This window comes from Pseudophryne corroboree, chromosome 4, assembly GCF_028390025.1.
Source record: "Pseudophryne corroboree isolate aPseCor3 chromosome 4, aPseCor3.hap2, whole genome shotgun sequence".
Lineage (NCBI taxonomy): Eukaryota > Metazoa > Chordata > Amphibia > Anura > Myobatrachidae > Pseudophryne > Pseudophryne corroboree.
This window is the reverse complement of record NC_086447.1, coordinates 66122257-66135881: the sequence shown is the minus strand read 5'-3', so window position 1 is coordinate 66135881 and position 13625 is coordinate 66122257. Positions and strand designations below refer to the sequence as shown.

Sequence of the window (13625 nt, the reverse complement as noted above, 5' to 3'; positions counted from 1 at the left end):
TGAGCGATAGATAACTTTAAAACCTGCACTGTTAGTTCTCCTTGATCATCACTTTGGGAACCACTGTTTTATGTGACAGTGCTGTATTTTTATTTTACTTAAAGAGTTCACATTTTTCATTTAGGGTATTTAGGATTAATTTTACAGTGAAAAGGCAGCAGTCTAATAGAAGTACTCTAAAGGGCCCTACACACTGGCCGACATGACTGCACGATATGAACGTTCATATCGTGCAGTGTGGAGGCTCCAGCGATGAACGATGCGCGGCCCTGCGCTCGTTCATCGCTGGTCCCCCGGCGGCTGTACATGCAGGCCAATATGGACGATCTCGTCCATATTTGCCTGCACTTCAATGCAGCCGGGTGACGGAGGCAGTGAAGAAACTTCACTCCCCCCGTCACTACCTCCCCGCCGCCGGGTCGCCCGTATCCGCCGTCGGGCAGCTCGGCTGCGGATCGGCCAGTGTGTAGAGCCTATAACACAAACCTTTGTTTCAAAGTTAAATAATAATGAAGATCCACAAGCACTGGTAAATGTAGAAAGCCATTGCGGCTTGTACTCTGATTGGTTTACTTCACCTACTGTATAAGGCATAGGTGTGCAAACTCAGTCCTCAGGTGCCCACACAGTGCATATTTTGCTGGTAACCCAGCAGGTGCACAGGTGTATTAATTACTCACTGACACATTTTTAAAGGTCCGCAGGTGGAGTTAATTATTTCACTTGTGATTCTGTGAGGAGACCTGCAAAGCATGCACCGTGTGGGGTCCTGAGGACCGAGTTTGCAGACCTATGGTATAAGGCAGGCATTCCCAACCGCGGTCCTCAAGGCACACTAAAGGGCCCTACACACTAAAAGATTATCTGTCCAATCTGGCTGATTGGAAAGAAAATCTGGCAATGTATGGTAGCAAATGGCAATTCACTATTTGCTCTCAAACATTGGACAATAGACAAAAATGGACTTTAAGACAAATTGGTTAAGTTTGTTTCATTAAACCAATTTATCTGAACTGTTTTGTCCATTTTCTTGATTTTGGTAACAAATTGTTGATTGTCATTTGCTCCCAGCCATTGCCAGATTTTCTTTCCAATCAGCCAGATTGGACAGATAATCTTTAAGTGTGTAGGGCCTTTAACAGTCCTGGTTTCAGTGATATCCAGGCTTCAGCACAGGTGACTTAATTAGCACCTCAGTTATTTTGATTTAACCATCTGTGCTGAAGCCTGGATATCACTAAAACCTGCACTGTTGGTGTGTTTTGAGGACCGTGGTTGGGAATGCCTGGCATAAGGCTTCTTGGCAGCAGTGTAGGATAGTGGAGTCCATCTAAGTGGGAAGCTACAATTGCTAAACAAAGTAAGGGGATAATTCAGATTGCAGTGCTGCAGCGATGAGCCTGACATGCGGGGTGGACTAGCCCTGTCCTGGGCATCCCCCCGCATGTCAGAGTAAATGATCGTAGATGTGCTAAATTTAGCACATCCTTCAGAGAAGCACACAGCTTGGAGCCAGCACACACACAGCACTGAATCAGGCAGTATAACCCACCTGGCGGAAGAAAATGCAGCTGAATGCTGCTGGGTCCGCTCTGAGAAGCTCCACCCCCTGGACATGGCGCCTCTTCCCGCACTTTCAAATGATTATACTGGCCTGAGGATTCTGCTAGCAGCGTTACCGAGGTCCCCGATAGCCTTGCCGACCAGTGTTGGGTATCTGCACTGGCTCAGGGCGCCCCTCATAGCGCCACACTGTGTACCGTTAAGCTCTCCGGAGCACAGTTAGTACTGCGCTCCTACCCTTGTGCCGCCATTCACGCCGGTGACTCACTCACCACACGAGTCTTCTGGCTCTGTTAGGGGGTGGCGGCATGCTGCGGGAGTGAGCGGATGCCTCGGGTGGCTAACGATCATCACCCTCAGGAGCTCAGTGCCCTGTCAGCGGAGATAGTGGCCCTTAACCTCTCAGGGTTGGACACTACTCCCCCCCCTAAGTCTCACGAAGCAGCGAGGCTGTTTCCAGCAGCCTCCCTGTGCCTAAAATACTCTTAGAAAAAACTAAAACTAAAAGAAGCTCTAGGAGCTCCCCTAGCTGTGACCGGCTCCTCCAGGCACATTTTCTAAATGGAGTCTGGTAGGAGGGGCATAAAGGGAGGAACCAGCCCACACTATTAAACTCTTAAAGGGCCAGTGGCTCCTAGTGGCCCAGTCTATACCCCATGGTACTAATGTGGACCCCAGTGTCCTCTAGGGCGTAAGAGAAAACACAATACTCACCAGCCCCACTCCTGCTTCCAGACCACTGCTGCCCTCCACCTGGCCGGCCGCTCTTCGGATCTATGGGAGACGTCATGACGTCTCTCCCATAGCGCCACACGCTTACACTGCCTGAGCTGGAAGCCGGAGCTCAGGAGTGAGCTCCAGCAGCCACTGAGAGGAAGAAGCTGGCGCCCGCTGGCAACAAAATCTCAGCGGGCGTCCGACTTCTCCCTGGGTTAGGTGAGCCGGAACTGCGTTCCAGCTCCGAATGGAACTGACGGAACGCAGTTCTGCCCCGTTCCGGCTCACTTTAACCTCTGGCCATACCTCTATTGGGCGTGCCATGCATTCCTATGCTGGCAGTATGTGCAGGCGCTGACTCCTCCATTCTGTTTTACTGGTTGCTGTGGACAGAGTGCGCCCTGATTGGTTACCTCACAGGTCGGTCCTCTGGATATGGTAAGATGGCACCTTATACAAGTGTTCCAAGTGGAATGCCCATTTTTAATCAGGCCCAGATGAGAAGTCTTCACTATTGGCCCCATTTCACGTCATGCTATGTCGGTTTCTGTTCACAGATATGTGAAATACCGAACGCACTGCGAAAGAGTCATTGCCACCAATTGCTGCCGTCAGAGGTATCAGATACTGCCTACACACTGATAATGTTAGTGGGACCAAGCCCTAAAGATCACTATTTTTTACACAAGACCATGATTTTGAGATTCAGTATTACAATATTATATAAACAGCTCAAAAACTAAAAACTGGAAAAAAATTATTGTTGTATACGTGATACACAAACAGTAACAAACATTTAGGACACGATAAGCCAGGTTTTCTTTGATCAAAAGAAAAAAAAATATGTTTTTTATTAAAGGGATTGTCTGAATATGTCCGAATTTGATTTATTTCATTTCATTTATTTACACATTTTCATGCAACTTTTGCCAAATGTATTGCGTAACCGTGGTTACAGTACATTCCTGAGATTTAGTTTGTAAGAGGATTCACAATTATCTCCTTTTGATTACTTACTGTAAGTCACATCTGTAGTAAAAGTAATATATACAATGATTGTGATGGTGTCTGCGCATTTCTTGTTTTTACTTTTTGATACGTACAGTAATATACCAATAGGATTTGTACAAAAATAGCATTATAAAATATATTTTTGTTTCAAATTGTACTTTTTATTTACAAATAGATCCTAATAGACTGATTGAAAGAAATGGATCATTCATTTCAGCTCTCTGATTTCATGCTGTGCTTTTCACCAAAGACTTTATAAAGCACACAAAGAGCTGTACATACAGGGAGCTACAGTACGTGATGTTTTGGTCAAGAGTGATAGAAATTACCGTAGCAAGTCTGCTAACAAAGGGCCTAATTAAGAAATGTACGCAAACCCAAAAGTCGCCGTGCCCCCTATGATTCCCATAATTTACAGCTGCAGGCATTTGGGGGCGGGGGAGGGAGTGGTGACGGCCTGCGTTCCAGAAAACAGAGGGCTTTCTGCCCCATTTTCTAAGTGTGCAGAGGCCAGTGGCTGTGTCCGTGAACGCACCATGAAAACACCGGCCACCCTGAATAACTTGAGGGTCACTCCGATGACTGATGATCCTGCAGATGATCCGCTGCTGCATCTCCAGACATAGCAGCAGATCAGAGAAGCCAACACGAGTCATCTATTTACACCAGATGCCTCCTGCGGCATTAGCATATTTTACCACAGCCGCTACGTACAATACAGCGTCTGTAGCTTCTGCGTCCATCTGTGAATTCGATCCAATGTAGTTTCTGGCTCTGGTCTTATGCGCGAGGCACAGCACAAATGTAATGGCGTTTAGGAGGCGTGGTGAATCCAACCGCAGCATCTAAGTCCAGCTCAACCCCCGGAGGCGCTTGGAAAGTGAAGTTCTGCAGCAGCCGTGTAAAGAAGAGAAACAGCTCCATTTTAGCCATGTTCTCACCAGCGCAAATTCTTTTACCTGCCGGAAAAAGATATAATGTCTGTATAAAGTCACTCTGACGGCATTCAGAATGTGGACATCATTATATTGACTAGGTCTAAATGTCAACATATGAATTTAGGGTTAGGCTTCAATTAGGGTCAGGGACGGACTGGGGGCTGAAATCGGCCCTGGCATGCAAGTGCGTACACGCGCCGTGAAAGGGGGCGCACAGACACTACCAACGGGGGCATGCCGCGAGTCAGCGCTCCCATTTACATAGAGACGAGTGGGGGTGCGTGGCACACTGGGGCATGCAGCGAGTTAGGGGGGCATGGAATCGCGACACACCTCCATTATCATGGAGACGGAATGGGGCGCTGGGGAGTGGCCAGACCAGAGAGCCAGAGCCTGCACGGTGCATTGCCTTCCCGGCTGTCTGTGTGACAGAAGTGCCAGATAGGCAGTCTGGCCCTGGTTAGGATGCAGTTTGGGTTACTGTTAGATTGGGGTTAGGATGAAATTTGGGTTACTGTTAGATTAGGGTTAGGATGCAATTTAGGTTTCCTGTTAGATTAGGGTTAGGATGCAATTTCGGTTTCCTGTTAGATTAGGGTTAGGATGCAATTTGGGTTTCCTGTTAGATTAGGGTTAGGATGCACTTTCGGTTACTGTTAGATTAGAGTTAGGATGCACTTTCGGTTACTGTTAGATTAGGGTTAAGTTGCAGTAAGGGTAAAATAAGGATTTATTAAGTGTTATGGTTAGGGTTAGAGTTAGGCTGCAACTGGGGTTAGGACTAGATTAAAGGTCCTGCCAACATTGAGCTGTTGACGTTCTTTGTCAACATAATATAGTTGTACTACACCCATAATATTATCAAATTTTTATATTATTTTTTATATTCTCGTCTACTGCATAATTTGCCAGTATAATAATAATGTAACTGCTACAGACCAAATGCAGCAATTCATAACTACAGTCTTTAAGAGATCACTATAACACAAAGTTTAAGGGTTGCAATGTCAGCACTTCCTATGCTCGTGGTAACTAAATGTATATCAATACTTCATGTTGAATTTTAAAATGTGACTTGTAGGCAGGATTGGGACATGAAACAGGCAGAGCAGGCAATAGTACCCAAATGAGAGGTCAATAGGCAGCATTAAGCGTGACCTGCTTATCTTTTACTTCAGAGAAACAACAGACTTGTGTTTCACCAACAGTGCACATTAGCACGCCTGGTTAGAGTAATATGTAGGCAACGCTGCAGACTTGCTAATGTACGAGGTGAGTAATGTCTCTGTAGAGTAACTATGGAATGAGTATGTTAGAAGACAGATTTGCGGGGAGATGCATCAAGCCTTGGAGAGAGATAAAGTGGAGAAGTTGCTCAAAGGAACCCATCGGCTTCTGTCATTACATAGACTGTGCTCATTATTTGGCAGTTAGAAACGGACTGCTAGCTTTCCACAATTCCTCCACTTTACCTCTCTCCAAGGCTTGATAAATCTCCCCCTGTGTCACAAGACATTTGTCAACTTTACCTTGAGTCAAAGCCCCCCACTTGTCACTGCTGGAGACTGAAGTCATTTTGCTCCCAGAGCAGTTTGGAATTTGGGGCAGCAAAGGATGAGGTTGCAAGGGGCGTTACAGTATGAGATAATTATGTAGGTACAGTAGATGGAATAGAAAACTACACTTCTAGTGTTTCTTTGTGTTATGGAAATGGCTTCTTAATTACCAGCAGAAAATGGCAGAAATGCCTCATTTTTCATAAAACGCCCATCAGAGTCCAGAAAGTGCTGAGGATAGAACTCGTACGGTCTCTCAAAGTGAGCCTCATCGCGGAGGACGGAGGTCAGCAACGGGATGACGCACGTCCCCTAAAAGAAATGCACAGAGCTTAACATTTCTAGTGGAGTTAACAAAGACTATCACACAGTCTGTAGTATAATAAAATAAAACATCCTTAATGAGATGTATGGTTAAAACATTAATTATATAATTAAGGGAAATATAAATGTATTTAACCCTTTCATGCATAGAGGCCACTACAGTGGACAGCTGGATTGAGCCAGTACTGTAGAAACTGTCACAACTGAGGGCCTGAGCTGACGGAAGGCAGCCTCAGTTGTAGGGGCTGAGATGTACCGGAACCTGGGAGGTTGTATCAGACCCCTGGACATGTAAGTAACATGAAGAGAAACCGCCTGAAGGCGTGACCACGACAACTTGAGTAAAAGTCAATGATATTTATTTATAACAAACTCCATGCATCACAGTAGCAGTAAAAAGTAACATAAAAATCAGCAGAGAAATAATAATACAGTTCCTGGGTACTACAGGATGGCAGGGGCCACAGAGCTCTGGTGGTATGAGACAGTTCTTATTATCTGCAAGTTGGAAAGTCCTTACCAGGCTCAACTGTAGCAATGAGGAAAGCCCAGGGTCGTACCAGCTGGTGTTCCAGGGAAAGCTGGACTGCTGTAGATAAAATGCTGCTGTGGGTACTGGTTAGAACCAGACAGGTGTTGGCACGGAGTGGATACTGGCTGGAACCAGTTAAATAATAAATAGAGCTTGAGAGCGATGCAATATAGATGAAATGTAGAGTTTGAGAGCGGAGAAATAATAATACCGGTGGAGAGTGGTAAACTGCAGAAAGGACACCGGCCCTTTAAGAGAAGCTGTACACTGCTGGAAGCTGAGCTGGAAGCAGGTGATGTAGTAGCTGGAAACAGGTGAGTCCAGAATGGATCGGAGAGTCAGGCTACACCGCAGATGGAATGCTGGTGCGGGTCTCTATAGCAGAAGTCTGGAGACAGGAGCTGGAACCTGGAAGACATTCACAGAAGAGAGACAAACTGGAACTAGGTTTGACAACCAAAGCACTGACGCCTTCCTTGCTCAGGCACAACCTATTTATACCTGCAGCAAGGAAGGCATTGGCTAGGCAATTATGCAAATTAATAATACTGACAACGGATTGGTAGGAATGATCAGCTGACAGAATCCAAGATGGCTGCGCCCATGCAGACACTTGGAGGGAAGTTTGGATTGTAATCCATGTGGTCTGGAAAACAGTAATGGCGGCGCCGGCCACCGGAGACAGGAGACGCCAGGCTGACAGATGCACATCCAACCACGCGGACACAGCGGAGGCCGCGGCTGACGTAATCGCCACTCTGAATGCAGAAGCTCAGGGACGGCGGTGGAGGCCGCGGGAGACGCCATGCCAGATGTATAAGGCGTTACTGTGACTGCGTCCAGAGAGACAGGCGAGGATGCGGGAATGTGCACATCAGGATGACAGATGGGATCCGGTCCTGGAGCGCTGAGCCAGCCTTAGGAGGCATCTGATAGGTAAGAAATGGCGTCCAGATACCCGGATCGTGACAGCACCCCCCCTTTAGGAGTGGCCCCAGGACACTTCTTTGGCTTTTGAGGAAACTTGGAATGGAATCTCCGGACCAAGGCAGGAGCATGGACATCAGAAGCATTGGTCCATGAACGTTCCTCAGGGCCATAACCCTTCCAGTCAATAAGATACTGAAGTTGACCGTAACGGTGACGTGAGTCCAGGATCTTGGCTACTTCATACTCAACGCCTCGTTGAGTTTGGACTTTCGGAGTTGGAGGAAGTGAGGAATGAAACCGATTCAAGATTAGCGGTTTCAACAGGGAAACATGGAATGTCCTGGGTATCTTTAAGAAGGGAGGCAACTGGAGTCTGTAAGCAACAGGATTGATGACTTGATCAATTTTAAAAGGACCGATGTAGCGAGGTGCAAACTTCATACTGGGAACTCTTAACCTCAAATTCTTCGTTGATAACCATACCCGATCACCCACCTTGAGAGCAGGAACTGCTCGACGCTTCTTATCCGCAAACTTCTTGTACCTGAACGATGCCTTGAGCAGAGCTGATCGTACGCTCTTCCAGATATTGGCAAACTGATGCAAGGTGATATCCACTGCGGGAACAGAAGTTGCTGGAAGCGGTTGGAACTCAGGGACTTTAGGGTGGAATCCAAAGTTGGTGAAGAATGGTGTTGAAGCAGATGAAGAATGATACTGGTTGTTATGACAGAACTCGGCCCAGGGAAGTAATTGAACCCAGTCATCTTGAGAGGAGGACACATAGATGCGGAGGAAGGCCTCCAAGTCCTGATTCACCCTCTCAGTTTGACCATTGGTCTGAGGATGGTAAGCCGTGGAAAACTTTAGCTTGACTTGAAGGACTTGACATAAACTTCGCCAGAATTTGGCTGTGAATTGAACTCCTCGATCTGAGATAATTTCTTCAGGAAGACCGTGGAGTCGGAAGATCTCTTGTATGAATACTTGAGCCAACTTGGAAGCTGACGGAAGACCGGTGAGAGGAATGAAGTGTGCCATCTTGGTGAACCGGTCAACTACCACCCAGATGGTATTGAACTTGTTGCACATGGGTAAATCTGTAATAAAATCCATCGACAAATGGGTCCAAGGTCGACGGGGAACAGATAGTGGAACCAGTTGCCCCGCAGGCGACTGGCGGGATACCTTATGTTGAGCACACTTTGGGCAAGATGCAATAAACTCCAAGACGTCCTTTTTCAGAGTGGGCCACCAATAGGACCTAGAGATAAACTCCAGGGTTTTTTGGATACCTGTATGTCCGGCAAAACGGGAAGCATGGGCCCAATGCATGAGCTTCTTCCTTAGCATCGGTTTCACAAAACTTTTCCCTGATAGGGGCGTAGAGTCCATCCCTACCGTGGAGAATGCCAACGGATTTATAATAGGATGCTTGTCTGAAGACTCTGACTCATTTTCTTGCTCCCATGAGCGGGAAAGGGCATCGGCCTTGCGATTCTGAGAGCCCGGACAGAACTGGAGTTTAAAGTCGAACCTGGAAAAGAAAAGTGCCCATCTGGCCTGACGAGGGATGAGACATTGTGCGCCTTTCAAATATAAAAGGTTCTTGTGGTCTGTAAGTATGGTGATTGAATGAGATGCTCCCTCCAACAGATACCTCCACTCTTCTAGAGCGAGCTTGATGGCTAGCAACTCCTGGGCGCCAATGGCATAGTTGCGCTCAGCTGGGGAGAACTTCCGGGAGAAGAAACTGCAAGGGTGTAAATGGCCATCTTTAGCCCTCTGAGATAACACCGCTCCTACTCCAACGGAGGAGGCATCCACCTCTAGGATGAAAGGAGAGTCGATGTCAGGCTGTTTCAGGACAGGCGCAGAGATGAACCTCTGTTTTAAAAGATGAAAAGCTTGCATGGCTTCTTCAGACCACTTGGACGGGTTAGCACCCTTCTTGGTGAAAGCAGTAATAGGCGCCACAATGGTGGAAAAGTCTCGTATAAACTTTCGGTAATAATTGGCGAACCCCAAGAACCTCTGGACCCCTTTGAGGGTTAAGGGTACCGGACAAGTCTGGATTGCTTGTAGTTTCTCAGGATCCATCTCTAGTCCGGAACCGGACACAATGTACCCTAGAAACGGAATGGACTTGACTTCAAAGACGCATTTCTCTAATTTGCAATAGAGATGATTGACACGGAGACGGGACAGAACCTCCTTTACCCAAAAACGATGTTCCTCTAAATTGTTGGCAAAAATGAGGATATCATCTAGATAGACCACGACATGACGGTATAGAATGTCTCTGAAGATCTCATTGACGAAATACTGGAAGACAGCTGGAGCATTGCTCAATCCGAAGGGCATGACGAGGTACTCATAATGTCCGTCACGGGTGTTAAATGCGGTCTTCCACTCGTCACCCTCACGGATCCGGATGAGATTGTATGCACCTCTCAAGTCCAGCTTTGTAAAGATGGTAGCTCCGCTAACTCTGTCAAAGAGCTCAGTAATCAGGGGTAAAGGATAGCGGTTCTTGATGGTAATGTCGTTCAAACCTCTGTAGTCGATGCACGGCCGCAGACCACCATCTTTCTTTTTTACAAAAAAGAAGCCTGCGCCGGCTGGAGAAGAAGAAGGTCGAATGAACCCCTTTGCTAGGTTCTCTTTAATGTATTCCTCCATAGAATGCGTCTCGGGCAGAGACAACGGATAAGTTCGGCCTCGAGGTGGAACCTTCCCTGGAACGAGATCAATCGGGCAGTCCCATTCTCTATGAGGAGGAAGGATATCAGCAGAAGCTTTACTGAACACATCCGTGAAATCTTGATATGGAGGAGGTGGAACATCAGACGACCTGGGGGAGGAAGAACAGACAGGCAACACTTTAAACAAACATGTCTCAGCACAGGAGGGACCCCATGCCAGGATTTGCGTAGTCGTCCAATCAATTGTAGGATTGTGAAGACGGAGCCATGGAAGGCCCAGGACCACAGGATGTGTGGCTCTTGGAATCACTAAAAGTGAAATAAGTTCGGAATGAAGAACTCCCACTCTCAGACGAACTGGTAGAGTCCTTAGAGCAATAACTGTATCAAAAATTTTACTGCCATCCACGGCAGTTAAGGAAAAGGAGGAAGGAAGTCTCTCGGTGGGTAGGGACCACCGTTTAACATAGGCTTCGGTAATAAAGTTCCCAGCTGCTCCGGAATCCAGGAGGGCAATGACGTTCTGATAACGTTGAGCAACTTGAAGCGAGACTGGGAGATTACAATCTTGAGGAGATGGAGAGGAGATCATTACTCCTAGCCGGCCCTCTCCTTGGCGAGCTAGGATTTGGAGTTTTCCCGGACGTTTGGGACAGGCATTAATAGTGTGAGACGGAGCTGCACAATACAGACAGAGAGACTCAGAGAGACGTCTTCGGCGCTCAGCAGGAGTTAAACGGGAACGGCCAATTTGCATGGGTTCATCTTTAGTTGGTGACAGTTGGCGAGGAGGAGGAGCAGAAGATTTTGGAGCAGATGATCTTCCACGCTCAGTTGCTCTCTCTCTGAAACGTAAGTCAACTTTTGTACAAAGTGAGATTAGCTCATCTAACTTGGAGGGTAAGTCTCTGGTAGCTAACTCATCTTTAATACGCTCGGATAAACCATGCCAGAATGCAGCATACAGGGCCTCGTCGTTCCATGCCAGTTCAGATGCCAGGATCTGGAACTGTATAAGATATTGTCCTACAGTATGTGATCCCTGGCGTAAACGGAGAATCTCAGACGAAGCTGAAGTTACCCGGCCTGGCTCGTCGAAGATGCGCCTGAATGTTGACACGAATGCAGTGTAAGAAGATAGCAGGGTGTCGGACCTCTCCCATAACGGTGATGCCCAGTCAAGGGCTGAGCCACTGAGAAGTGAGATGATGTAGGCAATTTTTGTACGGTCACTGGGAAAATTGCCAGGTTGTAGCTCAAACTGAATCTCACACTGGTTGAGAAATCCCCTGCAGAATCTTGGAGATCCGTCAAATTTTGCTGGCGTTGGAAGATGAAGACGTGGAGCAGAAACGGGTAAGGTGGGTGGGGTTATAGTTGGAGTCACTGTGGTTGACGCCCCAGATGCGCCTGATCCACGGAGAGTTGTCTGAATCCCATCCAGCCGAGTAGAGAGATCCTGGAGACAGCGGATGATGTGGCCCTGTGCAGCCTCCTGATGTTCAAGTCGGGCTGCCAGTTCTTGCATCGGCCTGGCCGCTTGATCCTGGTCTCCGGCTGGATTCATTAGGTCAGTGCTTACTGTCACAACTGAGGGCCTGAGCTGACGGAAGGCAGCCTCAGTTGTAGGGGCTGAGATGTACCGGAACCTGGGAGGTTGTATCAGACCCCTGGACATGTAAGTAACATGAAGAGAAACCGCCTGAAGGCGTGACCACGACAACTTGAGTAAAAGTCAATGATATTTATTTATAACAAACTCCATGCATCACAGTAGCAGTAAAAAGTAACATAAAAATCAGCAGAGATATAATAATACAGTTCCTGGGTACTACAGGATGGCAGGGGCCACAGAGCTCTGGTGGTATGAGACAGTTCTTATTATCTGCAAGTTGGAAAGTCCTTACCAGGCTCAACTGTAGCAATGAGGAAAGCCCAGGGTCGTACCAGCTGGTGTTCCAGGGAAAGCTGGACTGCTGTAGATAAAATGCTGCTGTGGGTACTGGTTAGAACCAGACAGGTGTTGGCACGGAGTGGATACTGGCTGGAACCAGTTAAATAATAAATAGAGCTTGAGAGCGATGCAATATAGATGAAATGTAGAGTTTGAGAGCGGAGAAATAATAATACCGGTGGAGAGTGGTAAACTGCAGAAAGGACACCGGCCCTTTAAGAGAAGCTGTACACTGCTGGAAGCTGAGCTGGAAGCAGGTGATGTAGTAGCTGGAAACAGGTGAGTCCAGAATGGATCGGAGAGTCAGGCTACACCGCAGATGGAATGCTGGTGCGGGTCTCTATAGCAGAAGTCTGGAGACAGGAGCTGGAACCTGGAAGACATTCACAGAAGAGAGACAAACTGGAACTAGGTTTGACAACCAAAGCACTGACGCCTTCCTTGCTCAGGCACAACCTATTTATACCTGCAGCAAGGAAGGCATTGGCTAGGCAATTATGCAAATTAATAATACTGACAATGGATTGGTAGGAATGATCAGCTGACAGAATCCAAGATGGCTGCGCCCATGCAGACACTTGGAGGGAAGTTTGGATTGTAATCCATGTGGTCTGGAAAACAGTAATGGCGGCGCCGGCCACCAGAGACAGGAGACGCCAGGCTGACAGATGCACATCCAACCACGCGGACACAGCGGAGGCCGCGGCTGACGTAATCGCCACTCTGAATGCAGAAGCTCAGGGACGGCGGTGGAGGCCGCGGGAGACGCCATGCCAGATGTATAAGGCGTTACTGTGACTGCGTCCAGAGAGACAGGCGAGGATGCGGGAATGTGCACATCAGGATGACAGATGGGATCCGGTCCTGGAGCGCTGAGCCAGCCTTAGGAGGCATCTGATAGGTAAGAAATGGCGTCCAGATACCCGGATCGTGACAGAAACTATCTTTTGACACCACTAGTGCATTGTGTTCTCTTCTGAGGTGTCTACCATAGCTTGAAGGTACAGTACGCTATCTAGTGGCAGTTTTTAATTCCTACAAAAACAATAAGTTTGAAATAAAATGGCTGAGAAATGTCCACCAGCACCGAGCACTTCAGGGATTCTATAAAATATTTTCATTCAGTGATAGCACAGCAGGTACAATAAATAAATTCAAGGAAAGTACTGTTTAGGGCAAAATATGGCGGATGCACTACAGAGATCCATACTGTGTCCATGGTTTATCCTGGCGTTTCTATAATGGGTGCAATGCGAGTGTTGCATTCTGGGCCCTGGGTCCAGGGGGGCCCTCACCGCACACATTTCACCCATATTTTAATACTTACCTTTCTGGAGTCCCGTGTCAGGCGCTGCAGCCGCGGCAAAAATCACAGCCAAAATGGCTGACGCGCAT

The 13625-nt window shown here is 47.5% G+C and overlaps 1 pseudogene; it reads right to left on the bottom strand.

Annotated features, from left to right (window-relative positions):
* Nucleotides 1-3096: 3096 nt before the first annotated feature.
* Nucleotides 3097-13625, bottom strand: part of LOC134908894 (cytochrome P450 2K6-like) — an 81390-nt pseudogene continuing 70861 nt past the window's right edge.